Below are 18722 nucleotides of genomic sequence, written 5' to 3' on the forward strand. Positions count from 1 at the left end.
TAAATCCATTCTTTCTGCTTCTAGAAACGTAGACCTGAAACCATCTCTTGAATACACTCTTTTTTTTTTTTTTTTTAAACTTTATTTCTTGAGGGAAGCAGAGAGATTGTGTTTCTGGACTTTATTTTTTTCTTTCTTCACTCTTGAAGAGGAGGACTGTCCCACATCCACAAGACGGGTTTGAATGATGCAAGATGGATCGATGGCTCCCTGCGACGATCGGGCTGGCCCATGAGGGGAAGAGCATTTTACGACCCGATGCCCGTGGCTGCCGGAGGCACCCTCCCGTCCAGGCGGATGGCACTTCACCAGGACGTCTTTGGCTCTCTGATCATCTCCTGTCTCTTCTTGCTTCCATCTCACCCCCACTGCCCTGCCCAGACATGCCCCACGTCTAACAGAGCTGTCCACCCTAGACCAGATGCAGGCCGTGATCCCAGCCACCTGTGGACGTGGCTGCCCTTCCCGACCAGCTCTGCTGTGCGTAAGGCTGTCCGTGGGCAGGACAAGCTCCGCCTTTATTTCTCTTCCATTCCATCTCCCTGTTCTGTGAATACCCAGTAAGAAGAGGCTTTTATTTCCATGGCAAAGAGCAATAAACTCCGGATTTCTGTGTGCCTGTGTGGACAGTCTCATCTTCCAGCCTGCTCTGATTTGACCATTTGGTGTAAACATTTGTGTTTTATAAAATTCACGTGGTTTTTATTTTTCTACTTTGAATTGTATACATTTGGAAAGTACCTGAATAAACGAGAAGCTTCCATGGTTGAAAAAAAAAAAATCTAAATATTTCCAAACTACTGAGTTAGAATAAATACCCCATTCCTATATTATTTTTGTAAACATACATTTATTCTATAAGTATATTTTAAAATGTACTCAAATATCAATTCCCCATGTAATTTTGACTTCTTTTAGGATAATTTCCATAATATTATTTCTTTTTTTTATTGGCACATTATAATTATACATAATAGAGGGATTCACTATGCCATATTTTCACATGCAAACATTGTTTGCTCAATTTCCTTTCACAGTATCTTCCCTTTCATGCCTCGTCTCTCTCCCCGTAATTTATTTTTTTACTGTAATGATTTTCCTTCTATTCTTCTTCATATTGTTTTAGTTAGTAAATTATATATATATATATATATATATATATATATATATATATATATATGTGTGTGTGTGTGTGTGTGTGTGTGTATCCATCCATCCATGTTGGAATATAAGTGAGATTTAATAACTATTAAAAGAAAAATTAACTTTCTTTTTTATAGATTTTTTAAAAAATTATTTATTCTAATTTGTTGTATATTACAGCAGAATATAATTCAATTCATATTACAAATATAGAGCACAATTTTCATGTCTCTGGTTGTACACAAAATAGAGTCACACCATTTGTGTCTTCATATATGTACTTAAGGTAATAATGTCCGTATCATTCCACCATCTTTCCTACCCCCCTTCCCCCTTCCTTTCCTCCCTATCTAAAGTTCATCTATTTCTCCTATGATTCCCCCCATCCCCATTATGAATCAGCATTCTTATGTCAGAGAAAACATTTGGTATTTGTTTTATGGGGATTTTCTTACTTCACTTAGCATGATATCCTACAACTCTATTCATTTACCTGCAAATGCCATGATTTTATTCTTTTTTAATGCTTGAGTAGTATTCCATTGTGTATATATTCATTCATCTACTAAAGGGCATCTAGGTATGTTACACAATTTTGCTATTGTGAATTGTCCTGCTATAAACATTGATATGGCTGCATCTCTGAAGTATGTTGTTTTTAAGTCCTTTGGGTATAAACCAAGGAGTGAGATAGCTGGGTCAAATGGTGGTTCCATTCTCAGTTTTCAAAGGAAATTTCTTACTGTTTTTCATTTTGGCTGCACCAGTTTGTAGTCCCACCAGCAATGTATGAGTGTGCCTTTTTCCCCACGTCCTCATCAACACTTATTTTTGTTTGTATTCTTAATAGCTGCCATTCTGACTGGAGTGAGATGAAATCTTAGAGTAGTAGTTTCAAATCTTAGATTTGCATTTCTCTAATTGCTAGAGATGTTGAACATTTTTTCATATATTTGTTGATTAATTGTATATCATCTTCTAAGAAGCGTTTGTTCAGTTCCTTGGTCTATTTATTGATTGAGTTATTTTTTTTTGTTTTGTTTTTTGGTGTTAAAGATATAATTTTAAAATTATAAAGTAAAGTAAATTATAAAGTAAAAATTTGCTCTCATTCTGTAGGCTGTCTGTTCACATCACAGATTCTTTTGCTGAGAAGAAGCTTTTTAGTATGAATCCATCCCATTTACTCATACTTGATTTTAATTCTTTCATGATAGGAGTCTTATTAAGGAAGTCAGGCCTAATCCAACACAATGGAGATTTGGGCCTAATTTTCTTTTATTAGGCACAGGGTCTCTGGTTTAATTTCTATGTCTTTGATCCACTTTGAATTGAGTTTTGTGCATCCTGAGAGATAGGGGCTTAATTTCATTGTGTTGCATATGGATTTTCAGTCTTCTGAGCACCATTTGTTGAGGAGGCTATCTTTTCTCCAATATATGTTTTTGGAGACTTTGTCTCATATAACTAACTTTGTGGGTTTGTCTCTGTGTCCTCTATTCTGTACCATTGGTCTACAAGACTATTTTGGTGCCAATATCATGACGTTTGCCTCCATCTTGCATAAATATTTAGGTTGAAACGTAAGATATTAAAAATATTTAAGAATGTTTATCTGCAAATGATATTTTCACATGCCCTGATTAAAATATTATGTTAATTAAGAAATATATTCACTTGTGGTCATTTTCTATATTAACCAGGCTTGTAAATAATAAATAGTTAGTATAATTTTATTTTAAAAATATACTTATTTTCAAATGAAGGATCATTTGGCAGCATATGTATACAATTGAAATGATACTGGGAAGATTACAATGGATCTTGCCCAGGGACAACAACCAAATTTATGTTAAAAAATTAAAAGTGAATAAGGAAGTAAACAAAGAACCTATTGGCTCCTTAAAATATCTTTACTCATGGTAGAATGAAACCATGAATTTGGGTTACCTGTACCTGAAACTCCAAGTTGGTATTAAATGACTACATTAGTAAAAATCTGAAGAAAGTTGAAGCAAGGCCCTCTGTGGAGTTTCATCAATGTAACAGAATAATTTCATTTCGATAGTAGTAGCATTAATTTTTTAAAATCATGCAATGCATTTTTCTTTAAAAATGAAGGGAATGTAAAGGAAATTTAGGAATAGCATGTAGAATTACTTAAGAATTTAAACATGTGATTAGGTATTATGGTACAATATATAGTACAAGCTGATGTAAAGTAATGGAACATATTGCTTAAAATAGTTGTATGCAGGCACATACAAATGTAAATGATGTCCATCTATTTTATGCTTGTTGAAATCAAGAAAATTAGAGCTTTGAAAGCAATTGTGTCACATTTAGTACACAAGAAATCTATTAGTTCTTATAAAAGCAAACATTTTACATCTAGATATATATGACCATTTTTTAATTTAAGAAGATACATTTTTGAAATGTATGACATATTATATCATAAAAAGTTAGTATTCTCTGTAGACAAAAATAATCTAGCAGAAATGGAATGAATGCAAATTTTTCTCAAATATCTTACTATTCTGTAAGTTTAAAATTACCATTAAGAATCCTGCATCATGGGAAAATTTCTTTTCTAAATTTATGCACCAAAGTTTTATCCTCCCACCAACGATTGCTCAGGAAGTAGGAATGAATTAGGAGAGAGTATATATTTTATAAGATAGAGGTGGAAGGGAAAGGGAGGGACAAGGGGAATTGCACGGAAGATGGAAGGAGACCCTCATCATTATACAGAATACATGTATGACGATTTAAGGGGAAAATAAAAAGAAGTGTGTCACAGTAGATTGGGTAGAGAGAAGTGATGGGAGGGGAGGGGAGGGGAAGGGGGATAGGAAAGGCAGCAGAATAAAATAGACATTATTATTCCTGGATGTATATACGTGACTGTATGACCAATGTGATTCTGCAACCTGTACACTCAGAAAAATGAGAAATTATACCCCATCTGATTCAAATGTATGATATGTCAATATCATTGTACTGTCATGTGTAACTAATTAAAACAAATGAAAATAAAAAAATACAATAAAAGATCATCTTCAGTTGTTGACTATGCTGCTCAATCCCTGGTTAAATTTATTAAAGGAATGGGATATAGAAATTGCAGTAGGTCTTAGGGTGTGTGTCCCTGCTTCTGTCTGTCTTGTTTTTGTACAGTTCATTTTTTTTTATTTAAAAAATGCTGCAACTATCAGCACCATCAAGCAGAATATTTCCAGTTACTCTCCATTTTCCCTCTGAATACTAAAGTTAGGCATCCACTAATCATACTACTAAAACAAAATATAGTTTTACAATTCTTACTTTTTCTAATTTATGTCTTTAAACAAAGGAAATGATGTTATAAGTATATATTTATTGACATTGACACGAGAACTTTTTAATTCATTATACCTGATTGTCTTTATTTATTCATGTGTATTCTGGGACTATCTGGTGTCATTTGCTTACTTTTTATAAATTTGATTCCACCTATCTCTTTTGTGCTACTAATTTTAAATATATGTATTTTTTCCCCTTCTTTTTTGGAGTGGGGTATGAGGGATTGAACTCAGGGGCATTTGAGCACTGGGCCACATACCCAGTCCCATTTTGTATTTTATTTAAATACAGGGTCTCACCAAGTTGCTTAGTATCTCGCTTTTGCTGAGGCTGGATTTGAACGTGTAATCCTCCTGTCTTAGCCTCCCAAATTGCTGGAATTACAGCATGCACCACTGCGCACGGCGATATATGACATTTTTTAATGCTATAAATATTATTTTCTATAATTGCAGTTAAGAAGAAGTGCTTAAGCATATACTCTGTTTTATTAACACATAAATGTTTTATCAGTTATTTCTGCCTATTTGTATGAATCCTGACTATAGACTATGACCACTCTTCTCTAGCAAAGAACTTTCCTTACTATTTCTTTCAATTTATGGTTTTTTTTCTGGGAACATATTTAAATTTTCTTATTTTTTAAAGACAGTTTGGTTAGGCTGGATGCATTTGTATACACCTGTAATTCCAGGTTCTTGACAGTCTGAAGCAAAGAAGATTGCAAACTTGAGGCCAGTCTCAGCAACTAAGGAACTTTAATGAGACCATCTCAAAAATAAATAAATAAATAAATAAATAAATAAATAAAAACAAAGGGCTGGGGATGTAGCTCAATGCTCAGTGGTAAAGCATCCCTGAGTTCAATCCCCAGGACACCCTCCCCCTGCCACCACACACATTTTCAGATATACACACACATACACACAAATAAATAAATATATATGTATATCTACACACACTTATATAAACACCTCCTACTTATATACTGATTATTATACAATGAATTTCATAAAAATTGACTCCTACCAGAGCTACATTTGGAATACACCACTCTTTAATTCTTAGATATGAATTTTTCCCCTGTGAGATTCTCACAACATTACAAACAAGCATTACATTTCATTTACCTTTATACTCTTCCCCCTTGATCCCAACGTCAAAGTAACAACATATTTAGTGATTTGTGTGAATGAAACAAAAGAGAATGCAGTGGGGGGAAGGTATAGTATTGACTGAGAATGAGTTAGCTTGATTTAGAGGAATTATTTAAAATAGAAAGGAGTGGAAAAAGTTAAAAAAAACAATATTGCACTGAGTATGAGAAAATATTTTATTTCCTTCCTTCCCTCTCCTGCATCTAAAATGGATCCCTGCGAGGACCTGCTAACGTATATAATGATCATTAGACACCCTTTCCTCTGACCTACTACAGCAGCTAAAGTGGACAACATTGAAGTACACTGAAGTATTTATTCTTTTTATTATTGGCTATATTCATCAATTTCTTTATCTCTTAGTTTTGACCCTCATATATTACTGTTTACTTAGTGGACCACCAACCTGCTTTTGTCAGTGAAAGTACATGTTGAACCCTCCAAATTATGTTCAGGGTTTCCAAATTCCAAAGTGAAAGCCACTGCATCTTCTGCTTGAGACAATCACTGGGAAGTCATCAGAAAGCACTGGATATAATTTAAAATTCAGAACACAGATGATTCTCTTATGATTTTGCTTCACATTCTGTAAACTGCAGATTATAGTAGCACCCACACCATAACTTATTCAAAAGATAAACTGCATTATGTAGAAAGTGTTCAGAGCTTTGCCTTTCCTCAATTAGAAGTCAATAAATGAGTTTATTATTAATCAGATTTCTTTCTGCCCTTATCTTTCTTCCCTTAATCCAATTCCACATATCAAAGAAGAATCACTAATGAAAAATTATTATCCACTTTTTGCTTTGTTTTCAGGGGTACAAAGGTGAACAAATGAAGCAGATGTATGCACTCCCATTGGGCCTATATTCATGATGTGTGTATATAAATGTGTACCTCAATATCTGTATGTTGTGACTGCAACAGCAGGCAATAAAAAATAAGAAATTGGGGGATGATATATTTCCATGTGTGTAAAGGATTTCATGAAGGTGACTTCAATCAAGGAGGATATTTGTGGGTTACAATTCTAATTGCAGGGAGGAAAGGAAGCCTGAATTTTGGATGTAATTGCTGAGCTGAGATGCAATGGGTGGATAAGAAGGAACCAATCATCCAGAAGAATAAGAACAACCCAAAAAGAGAATAGAAAATTAAAGTGGGAAATATCTTGAAGTATTCAAGGGACAGAAGAATAATGAGTGAAGCTGAAACACTGTGAATCAGATGACGTCTTTGTGAAAAATGTGAGGACAGCAGGGTTTGAGACAACTTTGGAGAATGAAGTAAAGACAATAATGTATGTATAATCATGTTGACAGTGAAAGGAGTTTGGGTTTCACTCTAAGATAAAGGGAAAGGTTTTAAAATTTTTATGCTATGATCTGATTTGTGAAAGGATATCTATGAATGTTAGGTGTAAAATGGATTGCAAGGATGCTTGAGGAAAGAAGAAAATAAACAAAGGGTAACATAATAATTCTAGTGATATACAATAGAGCTTTGATTAGGATGTAATGAAAGAGAATTCAGGGGGCCTGCTAGATGGTGTGCATGGACCAAGAGGAATGAACTAAAGTTTTGTTTATGCTTTAAAAATAGGATATATCTAGAAAATTTAATATGCTGATAGAAATAAGCAGAGAAGAAAATTGGTGATGCAGAAGAGAGAGGGTAGACCCAAGCAAATCAATCCTTCTGATTAATTTCTTCTATGACCACAACACACCTAGCACTTTCCTAGGACTTCAGGTGTGGTTAGTAAAATGTTTATCAAAACACAACCCATCTTTTGCCTCAGAATAAGAACCAGAGATACTCAAAGAGGAAGAAATGACTATAGTGTTAAAGCATACCAGAAGAACAGAAAGTAAAGTACAATAGTGCCAAAAAGATAACAGGTTTATAACCTCTTTGCATATTCTCCTTTGAAATTATTGCCATAGAATCAGCCTGCTCTAACTGAGCCAGATTAACAAAATGACTTTGTTTTAAATTGTACCATGAAAGAAAATTCAGTCAATTTGCCCATTAGGAAAAAAAAAAACCTGCTGATCATCTTCTTAAACTGTAATCATCAGTCAAGATCTGTCTAACTTGTCCTAAGATGTCTTCCTCCCTCCCTCACTGAGAGTAAGCAACTGAGAACTGACCAGTGGGTAGAATAAACTCCTGAAGATGCAATTCAGAAATTAAACTTCTCAATATGTTATTTGTGTGGTAATTACAAGATGAATTTAGAATCAGCCCTAAACCAAAACTCCTTTCAATGCAAGTAATAGCAAATTGAAATATGGCTGATGCTCCAGTGACAGGAATAGCTCTGGTTGACCCTGCTGATTAGACCACCACTGAGGCAAAAAGATAGTAGATCACACAGAACTGAATAAAAGAAACTTCCAACTTCAACTTGATCTATGATCAATGGATTGATCCAAATTAATCTTTGGTCATTTAGCACAAAAATCTGCTTTTCAAGGAGCATAGACTGGGCCCTGCTGCATAAGGTATTCCTTTCAAGTCACATATTCATAATACATTATTTTAAGTGTATGACTTTCTAGAGTGAAGCAAAGAAAAGTTACCTACAGTGGTTTCAGAACACTTATATATTGCTTTAGCTGTTCCCATATTCACATTATTTTATTTCCCGATGTGTCAGGTGCATCACACATGAGTAATTACTACAACTAGTGATTTGCCCTCTAGTGTCCTCCGATTATAAACTATTTTATGTATCTAATTCAGTAAAACTGTCATCAGCTCCCTGATGAATGATTACATTGTAAAACAGATTATTCTTACACATTTGCCAAACTAGCATTTTATATGGGCATCCATGACTGCATTATGGACACTAATGTATCATGGAAATAATTCTGAACACAGAAAGAGCTAAAAGTGATACAATGCATTTCCTAAGAAGCAAGTACTTTTCCCTTCGCCCCTACACTGTACTGTGTTTTCCTGATGTTCCAAGGGGCTAAAAGGATGATTTGAAGTCGTCATCTGACAAGCATCAAAAAGCAAAGCAACAGATACAGCAATGATTTAACTTCCCAACAGTAATCCTCCAGCCTCTTGCTTTATCCTTTCCCCACAGTCACAGAGGTCCAGTGAACCCAATAATGGTCAATGAGACATAAAAAGATGCTTGCTGTGGATTTTCTGGAAAGGTTTTGGCTTCTTACTAAAAGAGAGAAAACTCTTAGCCAAGTTCTCTGTCACGTACTAAATGATTCAACCATTTGAAATATTTTATTGACAACTTATTTCTTTGTACTCTACATCAAATCATTCAGCAAGATAAATAAGACCCATTTGCAACAAGATCACCAAACCATCACTTTTTATTATCTCTACTATTATAAACCTGGCCCAAGAAATCACTAAATGTAACCCTGACAAGAGAAATCGATTCCTATCTGGTCTCCTTTCTCTACTCCAATTCTTCAATCTATTCTTCTAAGAAGAATGATATTTAAAAATAAATAATAAATAAATCTGATGATATTACGCTATGGATTAAAATCTGTAGGAAGTGACCACACAACGATAGTGTAATCCAAACTCCATTTTTGAGGCTTCTGTTTTTAGCTTTAAATTAATAACAAAGATTCACCTTTCCACCTCCTACAACCACAACAACAGACAAAATGTATGAAATATATGAAACAATACATTTCAGCCATTGGGAAAACAATAGTCAAACGATAATTCATAAGAGAAAGGAAAAGAAAGTTATGAGCCTTAGAGTTGTTCTGGCTCTGTGCCTAGAGAGAATTTCTAGGCCAAACCACAGGGAGGGAGAGTTGAACTAAAGTTTGTCATCTCCCTCATTTGTAGAAAAGGAGTTCAGAGTCTGGGAGGTCAAGGAAATCACAATTCAAAAACAAAAGAAAACTACGCAAGAACTCCAGAATTCTGTGATATTTCTCTTGAGTCTGGGTTCCTATCTGCACATATATGTGAGGAAATTACTGAGATGCAGAAAGAACCACTTGAAAGGATGAGGTAGAATAATCTTTGGAGCTTATATAAAGCTGGGTTTAGTTTATATTTCTAGTCAGAATGAAAAGCCTCATAATTCACGTCAGAGAGAGTACCCAGAATGTCTATTAGTAGGGCCAAATTAATCGTAGTCAGACTACAGGTTGTTCAGGTCTCACCTAACAAAGTTTTAAAATAGACTTTGACAGAATCAAATTGATCCAAAGTAGTACATTTTAAGGCACAAAAATATTTAAAGGAATGCAAAAAGAAAACAATCCACCACCCAACAAAGTCAAATACAAACATTCTGGCATTATTTTACATTGGATTATCTGCTTAAAAGATATGTTGAAGTCCTGATATCTGTGATATAATTACATTTGGAAACAGTCTTTGCAGATGTAATCAAGTTAAAAATGAGGTCATTAGGATGAACTCTTAATCTAATGACTGGCATTCTCATAAGAAAAGACAAATTTAGGACAGATATATACAGAGGGAAGACAGCCATTTGAAGACAAAAGCAGAAATTGGAGTTATGTTATCGTAAGCCAAAGAATAGCTGTGCTACCAGAAGGTGGAAAAACATGAAAAGAGGCTCCCTAGAGACTTTGAAAGGAGCACACTCCTGCTATTTTAGGCAACTTTTTCACTACTATGACCAAAAGCCTAGGCAAGAATAATTTTAGAGGAGGAAATAAGTCTACCATTGCGTTCATGGTTTCAGAGGTCTCTGTCCATAGACAGCCAACTCCATTTTTCAGGGCTTGAGATGAGGTAGAATATCATGGAATATCAAGGAGGATGTGATAGAGGAAACCAGCTTCCTACATCACCAGGAAGCAGAGAGAGAGACTCCCCCACCAAGGACAAAATACATACCCTAAGGACAAGTCCCTCACCTCTTCCAGTTACATCCTACCTGCCCAAAGTTACCATCCAGTCAATCCCTAGCATTAAGCACTGATTAATGTATGGCTTGTATAACCCAATCATCTTACCTCTGAACTTGCTTGCATTGTTTCACACCTGAGGCTTTTGGAAAACATTTAACATCTAAACCATAACTCCTGCCAACACTTTGCAAAATTCTAGCCTCCAAAACTCTCCAGGGGAATACCTTTCTGTTGTTTTAAGCCACCCAATTTGTCAAAAATTTTTTGTAGTTACATTTGGAAACTCATACAAGTAACCAATCAAAATTTACCAGGCATGGTAAAAAAATGTAGGAAAATTTGATAAATAGGAAAGAATAAAATTAATCAATAGAATAAAAGACCTAATAAAATTAGGAGACAATGAAAACTTGTTAACTATAAATACACTTCATCTTGTTTTAGAATTTAGAGGAAAGACTGTGCATAATGAGAGATAGGAAATAGAAAAAAGGTGCAACATCAAACTTCTATGAATGTAAATTAGAATAATGAAAAATATACTAGTTGTGATTACTGGTAGATTGCACATTTTAAAAAAAAGATTAGTGAGCCTGAATATGTAACAAAGGAAACTATCCAAAATGAAATGGTGAAGAGTAAAGAAAAACGATTAACAAAGCATCAGTGATCTATAGAACAAAATATCATGGGTGTGTTGGTAATTAGAGTTCTATAAAAGGGGAGGGAAAGAAAGACAAATAAAAATAAAGATAATGGCCAGATCTTCCCAATTTGATGTGAAGTATAAACCTTCTCTTCCAAGAAGCTCAATGAAATCAAAGTAAAAAACCTGAAAAATTTGCACAAAGGCATATCATAATCAAATTGCTTAAAATTATGATAAAAACAAACTCATTAAAGCCACCAGGAAAAAAATGACACACACTGAGGTTTAAAAATAAAAATGGTGGCAGAAGTCTCACTGAAAACAATTCAAGCCAGAAAGCCATGCAATAACATTTTTAAAGTGTTCACAAAATAAACAATAATCATACACACACACACACACACACACACACACACACACACACACACACAGGCAAAAGACTGTCAACCTAGAATTCTGCACCCACCCACCAAAAATAATTTTCAAACTTCATTTTTCAAATACAAAGCTTTCAATTTTGGTTTTTGTCTCTGTTCACTCTGCCTCCATTCATTTATATTCTAGTAAAAACAGCTCATTTCCAGTATCCTCAATGTATGTAAATTAATTCTCAACTGAGAACAGTGCTCTTGTTGTTTCTTTGCCTGGAATCGTTCTTTCCTTAGACTTTTGCAACCTGAATTCTATCACCATTTAGGTCTAAGCTTGGTCCTTCTTTTCTCACTCTAGCTATGGAGGCTGCATGATTCGAACTAATCAAAATCGACTTTGCAGTAAGTTTCTAGATCTTTTTATGAGGTGTATTTGAACATTTTTTTCAATATACAAGGAAAGGTTTAAGCTTTGACTGTCCTCAAAAAATCCTGAAATTATAAATTTTTCAAAGTATGTTACCTAGTAATAATAAAATGATTTACTTTGCTGATGAATTGGCCATCAAACATGAATTGGCCATCAACCATGGGAAGGACATGTAAAAGATAGTCACATATTTACTTCTCAAGAGACACTAGACCCAGATGATTTTATTGATCATTTTCAAACAATCCTCAAGAAAATGAGAATTTCTGTGTTCATTAAATTTTCTTAAAACAGAATATCATAAAACACTTCAATTTTCCTGATCTGTATATATATTTGCAAACAAAATTCAACAGAAAGCAACAGTACATCACTTATAAATGTAGAGAATATTAATATATACTAGAAAACTGATTACAAGAGCACATTTCCAAATAATGCACTCTAATTATTTTTTTTCATAAATATAAAGCTGGCTTAAAATTGAGAGTTCTGTTAGTGTAACTTACTTTATTATTATATTACAAAATAAAATTATTTAAATACTTAGTGGGGAAAAATAATATTTTAGAGGTAAGAATACTGAAATGTATAGTGGTTAAAAAACACTTTCAGAATAGAAGAGATCATATGTGACATTTCTGAGATTTAATTGCATGTCTTTCTGTCTTTGAAAACCCTTGCTTTGGACTGGGGTAATATTTGGTTGTTGTTGAGTCTTGGACAACCCTGAGTAAATGACATGTTGTCTTAATAAAATATTTCAAATTGTTGAATCATTTAGTATGTGACAGGAAACCTGATTAAGAGTTTCTCTCTTTTAGTAAGAAGCCAAAATCTTTCCAGAAAATGTTACATGATGATGCTATTCATTGAGTTGGAGAGGGCAGAAGTAGGTATGGGACTTTGGGAAGAATGGGATTTTATGTTTTACAAATTTGGTTTCCCAACTGGGAAATTTAACTTATACACTTTTAATTTGATCAACTTTTGTTTGTTTGTTTGTTTGTTTGTTGTGTGTGTGTGTGTGTGTGTGTGTGTGTGTTTGTTTCAGTACTGGGCATTGAATTCAGAGCCTATAGATCATGCAAGCAAACGCTCTGATTTTGAGCTATTGTGTGTGTGTGTGTGTGTGTGTGTGTGTGTGTGTGTGTGTGTGTGTTTCAGTACTGGGCATTGAATTCAGAGCCTATAGATCATGCAAGCAAACGCTCTGATTTTGAGCTATATCCCCAGCCCTCATTTTAATATTTAATTTTATGTCCATTTATTTTTTCATACTCACTGCTTTTGCTTATACGTTTTGCTTCCTCTATTGCCATTTGCTGCATGTGCCTTTTTTCTTCTTCCCAATACTTTTGAAATTTTTCTTTCATCTATATTCCACTAGAATTTATTCCTTAAGATTGTATTTTCCTATCAGCATCAAAAATTAATCAATATGCATAGCTGGCAGAGAGGTTTTTAAAATACACATCTGACCATGGTAGACTCGACACAGAATTCTTCCATAGCTTCTAGTGCCTTAGGATAAAATTCATTACTACAATTTATCTTATGTCAGAGTTATGCTTTTTACAAATCTTACTCACAATGCTTCTACAACAACACCACCTTTAAATTTCTTTTATAAAGTTCCACAAGTAGAATCATGTATTTTCTTTATTCTTTTGACATGTTCTTGCTGTAGCAAAGCTTCACTCTTGATTAATTTCCACCTCACAGCCAGTGAGGGAAAGAAACTCAGTTGACAGCAAATCAAGAACCTGGGCATTTTGTGATACCTACTTAATTGAAATGGAAGAATGACGAGTATTTTAAAGATTTTCAAAATCTTTTAAGATCTTAAAGCGTTTTTTATTTTAATCTTTAAAATATTTTAAAGAGTTACAAAATGGTTCTGGAGTAAATTCACTACAATTAAGGTGTTAAATGGCCAGAGTGTACCACACAATGGGGTGAAGAGTGAAGTCTCTGCAAATAAGACTATTTTCTTGAACAAAATACCAATATGTTAGTCTTCATGCTCCAGACTTTAAGCCTGAAAACATGCTATGTCTGTAAGTATAGACTCCATCTTTTAAGGACAAAATCAAAAGTCAGGAGTTAAATTCAGTGGAGAAAAAAGAATGGGAGGATCTGGGGTCAGTTGTAGGGTTATACTCATAGGGCTCCCTGAGGAGTATGAGTATGCATTACTGGAGGTCATAGATTATTTTTCTGGTGTACAGGTGAATGATTAGCGTCTTTCATGTTGCTGTCAATAAATACCATTTTGTAGGAATGTGCTAATCAAAACTTCCCTTACTTCTTAGGGCTACCACAGAGCCCTAAGCTCCTGTTTATTGCATTCTGCTTTCTTGTCTAAGTCTCACTCCAGGATTCAGACTCTTCGAAGCTCTTTAGCCAGAATCCATTTGATTTCTACTATTGATTCTCAGGTATGTCATCCCTTATGAGATTTTTAGAAGCCTTTCCATCTTATGGTGTTGTGGGAATTAAACATTCCCATTTATGTCTAAAGTATTTATGGGGCTTTACAGAGAGAAGTACATAAATCCTAGCTAGAATGTTTCCCTCTCAGCAAGTCTGCATGGGAATCTAAATAATCAGCTATCTAGGTAATCATGAAAATTAAACATGATTTAAATTTGAGGGTTTCTCACCTATGTTAGAAGTCCTGTGGCTACAGAAATCAGAATCTTTTCCTTTATTTCATGTGGATACTGACAAAGTTTATTCCTCTCAGTCTTGTACTTCTAAATTTTCTTTGTTGAGCAAAGTCCTAATGTTTTCTGAAATTTTCTCTAATTGTATAATATGGTTGAATTTTGGTGTATTCAAGTATGGTCATATTTTTGTCCAGCTTCTCAGAACTGGCTCCAAATTAATATCAATGGTATTGCAGATATTTTCAAACTCTTTGCACATAAATTTATGACACATCTCTTTGATCCCAAATATAATTAATATATGCACTGTGTATTAGCTTTATTGTTTTCAGGCATAAATTTTGTCTATGTTTTTTAAAATTGGAATGCATTCTATATTGATGCTGAAAGACAATTTTAATGTCAGTCCTTCCCCAACCAACTTGTCCTCCAAGCTTCAGTGTATTCTAAAACATACCCTGTCTTACAGTTGAATAATTATTAAAGGCTAATCTTTTTTTTTAAAGTCCAATCTTTATGGCCAACCTATGATAGTATTCTTGAGACAATCACATATTGCCTTTGCATGCTGTTAAAAGACATGTGCCATGTATAAAGATAAACATTTGTAATTTTCCTATGTCCCATACCTAAAAAGTTTGGGAAACATGAAAGTAGGACCTTCACCAAGTTTTCTGTTACATTCCTTTATATCAAAGAAATAGAATAGTGGTCCTCTTGTTGCCTCTGAAGTAAAATTGTATTAAGCAGCATAAGGAAAAAAAACATGTAACTGACCACTTTTTCTCTCTGTAATAAGTCATAGATTCTGTAGCTCCCCTGTTGTGCCTTGGGATGGTTTTCACATATGTACACAATTACTCAAAGGATCTTGGCAACAGAAGCTTCAGTTGTAGGTTCAATCCAGAAATTTAATGATTTCAGGGCTTAGATTTCTAAATTCTCTTGACCTTCTCATTTTTGAAGGCAGGATGGATGGCAGCGGACAGTTATCTCTCATTCTGATGAGGGAAGCACGGGGGACCTTCTGTTTACTTCTTATTAGTGAGAATTACATCATAAATTGCAAAGAGTCTGATAGGAAAAACGTAGCTATCCTCTGTATCCGTAAAAAAAAGAAGGAACTTGGAAATGCATGTTAAAAAAGTCAACCTAAAATATTTGTAACTTTTTGTGTACAGATTTCATTTTAGATCTAATTTTAGGATTGTTTTTCCCATCATTTTGAGTAGCTACCAACTTACAAGGAGGAAGTTGGCTGAAAAGTATACTCAGCTGAAGACATAGACCATTTTGTTTTTGATAGAAAAGGATGATGATTCTGATAATAGTTCCAAAGCCTAAATTGTAGAACAACACACACACACACACACACACACACACACACACACACACAAAATCACTAGCAGGGAGAAGTTCTGGATCCTCACACAGAAACAGGGGACAAGTACCCAGTTGGATTTTAGTGTGGCTACAGATTAATAATCCTATAAATGATGTTATGGTCTGTACTTTTTGGACCAGAAAGTCCACTGTGGTTATCTATTCTTATCTTAATATCATATGCCAATGTATGAGGGGTAGATAACTCTCCCTTTAGTTCAAAGACAATCAAATTAAGTGACTATACTAGAAAAAGTGGTATCCTCAAGAAACTGTACCTGTGGAGCTTTACACATACTAACATTTGGTTCAGATGTGCTGCAATTTGATTTCTACAATGGGTGAATATTGCATATGAAAGAAAACTATATCGCTGTGAGTGAAGTGTGTAATATGAGGGGCTGGTTTTCCAAAGATGACTATATCACTGCCCCTGATTCCTTAAAATATTTTGAATATAACTTACCAAAGCATTAAAAAAAGCTGAGTATGTGCTCTAGCTCTTCAAGAATGGGCAGATCCTGAGATTTCTTTGATCAATAGAATACAGAAGCTATTCTATGGTGTCAGTAGAGACATAGTCCTATTATGGGTTGAATTGTGTCCTCAAGACATGATATATGCTCAAGTCCTAATCTCCAGGAAATCAGAATGTGACTTCGTTAGGATATAAGGCTATAAGGTTTCCAGCCACAAGTAGGAGCACTCTCGGATATCCACATCAGCTGAGCCTTCAAATAAATATAGTCATCTCACCTCACTCTTAACTTTCAATAAAAAGCTGAATTTTTAATCTGGATACTATTGTTTATCAGCCAGAATTTTCAACCATTTGAATTTGAGTCATTTTTTTTCAATACTGCATTTTGAAGGGAGTCTAGTTCAAATAGATTAAATAATTGCAAAACAAAACAGTAATAATTACAACTCAATAATTCCTCTAGTATAAAAATGTGTTACAATGTTCATAAAAAGCATCTAGCATTATTACATTATCACTTGGCTGCCTTTCAGCATGTCACTAACTAAAACAAACACAGCTACTGCTACTGCTATGACCAGACCTATAACATACATTTTTCTTGTTTGTCTAGTAAACAGGACTTTTGTCCATGTTACAAGATTCTTGTGAAGCTATGCAAGTTAATTGCAGCATGCATCACACTGCCCTGCAAGGTTAGCTCAGTTAAATCTTCCTTTGGACTGTAATTACCATCACATCATTTACACTGAATCAATATTTACTCACATACCTCTGATGAGTTCTTGGTCTACCTAAGTAAGGTATCAGGCAAGTCACTGTTTTCTGCCTTTATGGGAAAATGAATTAAGCATTACATTCTAGTTTTCAAAAGTACAAATCAGAAAGCCTCCTGAGAAATTTAACTTATTCTGAATCAAGAGATAATCTCAATCTATACTGTAATCTTATTTCCCATTACCATTTTTCATACCTTTTCCATTTCAGGCACACTGCAGGAACTGTTCTCCCTACCTTATGTATTGATTTTTCAAATTACTACTAAAAGCTTTACAATCCTTGAATTTTACATAGCCATTGAACATATCTTACAAATATTGTAGAATTTTATGCATATAATTTTGTACATTTAATAACAGAATGTTCTACATAGATGCTTTTATTTATATTAATTTTTTTCTGAATTAAATATTTCCTCTTCTCTCCAATGTTTGATTATTCAGATCATACCCATCTCACCACCAAATTTCTGGACTACAATTTCAAGGAAGGCTCTTTTTCTTCACCAAAATGAATCATGTCATGCATTTGAACACTTACTGGTATTTACCTCCTATTTTGTGCCTTTAGAAGTTTACCACAAATTTTAGTTATTCATTCACAGCACTAAACTCACATCATAAAAGTTCTACATATTCAGGGTCATAAGGAACTAATTGACATCAGCATTTCTAGAGTCATCTATATACACTCAATATACTTCCTAAGTAAGTAGCTGACTAACAGTCAAACAGGTTGTGAGGAATTGCTTTCTTTATGATGCTCATTAAGTCAACAATTTAGTAATAGCAAAAACCTTGACAAAGTCAGCACTTGTACTTTTTTAGAATGTATGCATACTATGCAGATAAAAGGAGCAAAGCAGTCACTAACTAATAGAACTAAGAACATGATCTAACCTAACTGGTTAAACATTGGAATAAACAGCAAATGGGAAAATAAAGAACTATTGTGGTATAGTCAAACAATAGAATACTATAATTTTTTAAAAATGGACCTCTGATGAGTAAAATCACTTGGGTGAATCACAAAAATACTTTTAGCAAATAAGTCAGGTACAATAAAATGCAAATTGCATTATTACTTTTTTTGAAGTTTAAAAACTGGAAAAAAATGTGTTGGTAGAAATATATTATTTCCAGCACTGAGGCAATTCAATGGAGCAAAAGTAAAACATTTAAGTATAATTAGCATATCCACAATTGCATGGAAGAAATTCATATAAGGAGAAAAAACAATGATTATCTATAGAATATTTGTAAAATAAAGAGCAAGTATGATTTAATTGATCTAATGTCCAAATCCACAGACATTATTCTTTTGATGCTTAAGGAACATTTGCAAAAACTGACCCTATAAACTGCACGTGAGAATTCTCAAAAATTTTTAAAAAGTATAATAATATGTCCTTCATAAAACTAT

Source organism: Ictidomys tridecemlineatus, chromosome 12 (genome assembly GCF_052094955.1).
Source record: "Ictidomys tridecemlineatus isolate mIctTri1 chromosome 12, mIctTri1.hap1, whole genome shotgun sequence".
NCBI classification, from domain to species: domain Eukaryota; kingdom Metazoa; phylum Chordata; class Mammalia; order Rodentia; family Sciuridae; genus Ictidomys; species Ictidomys tridecemlineatus.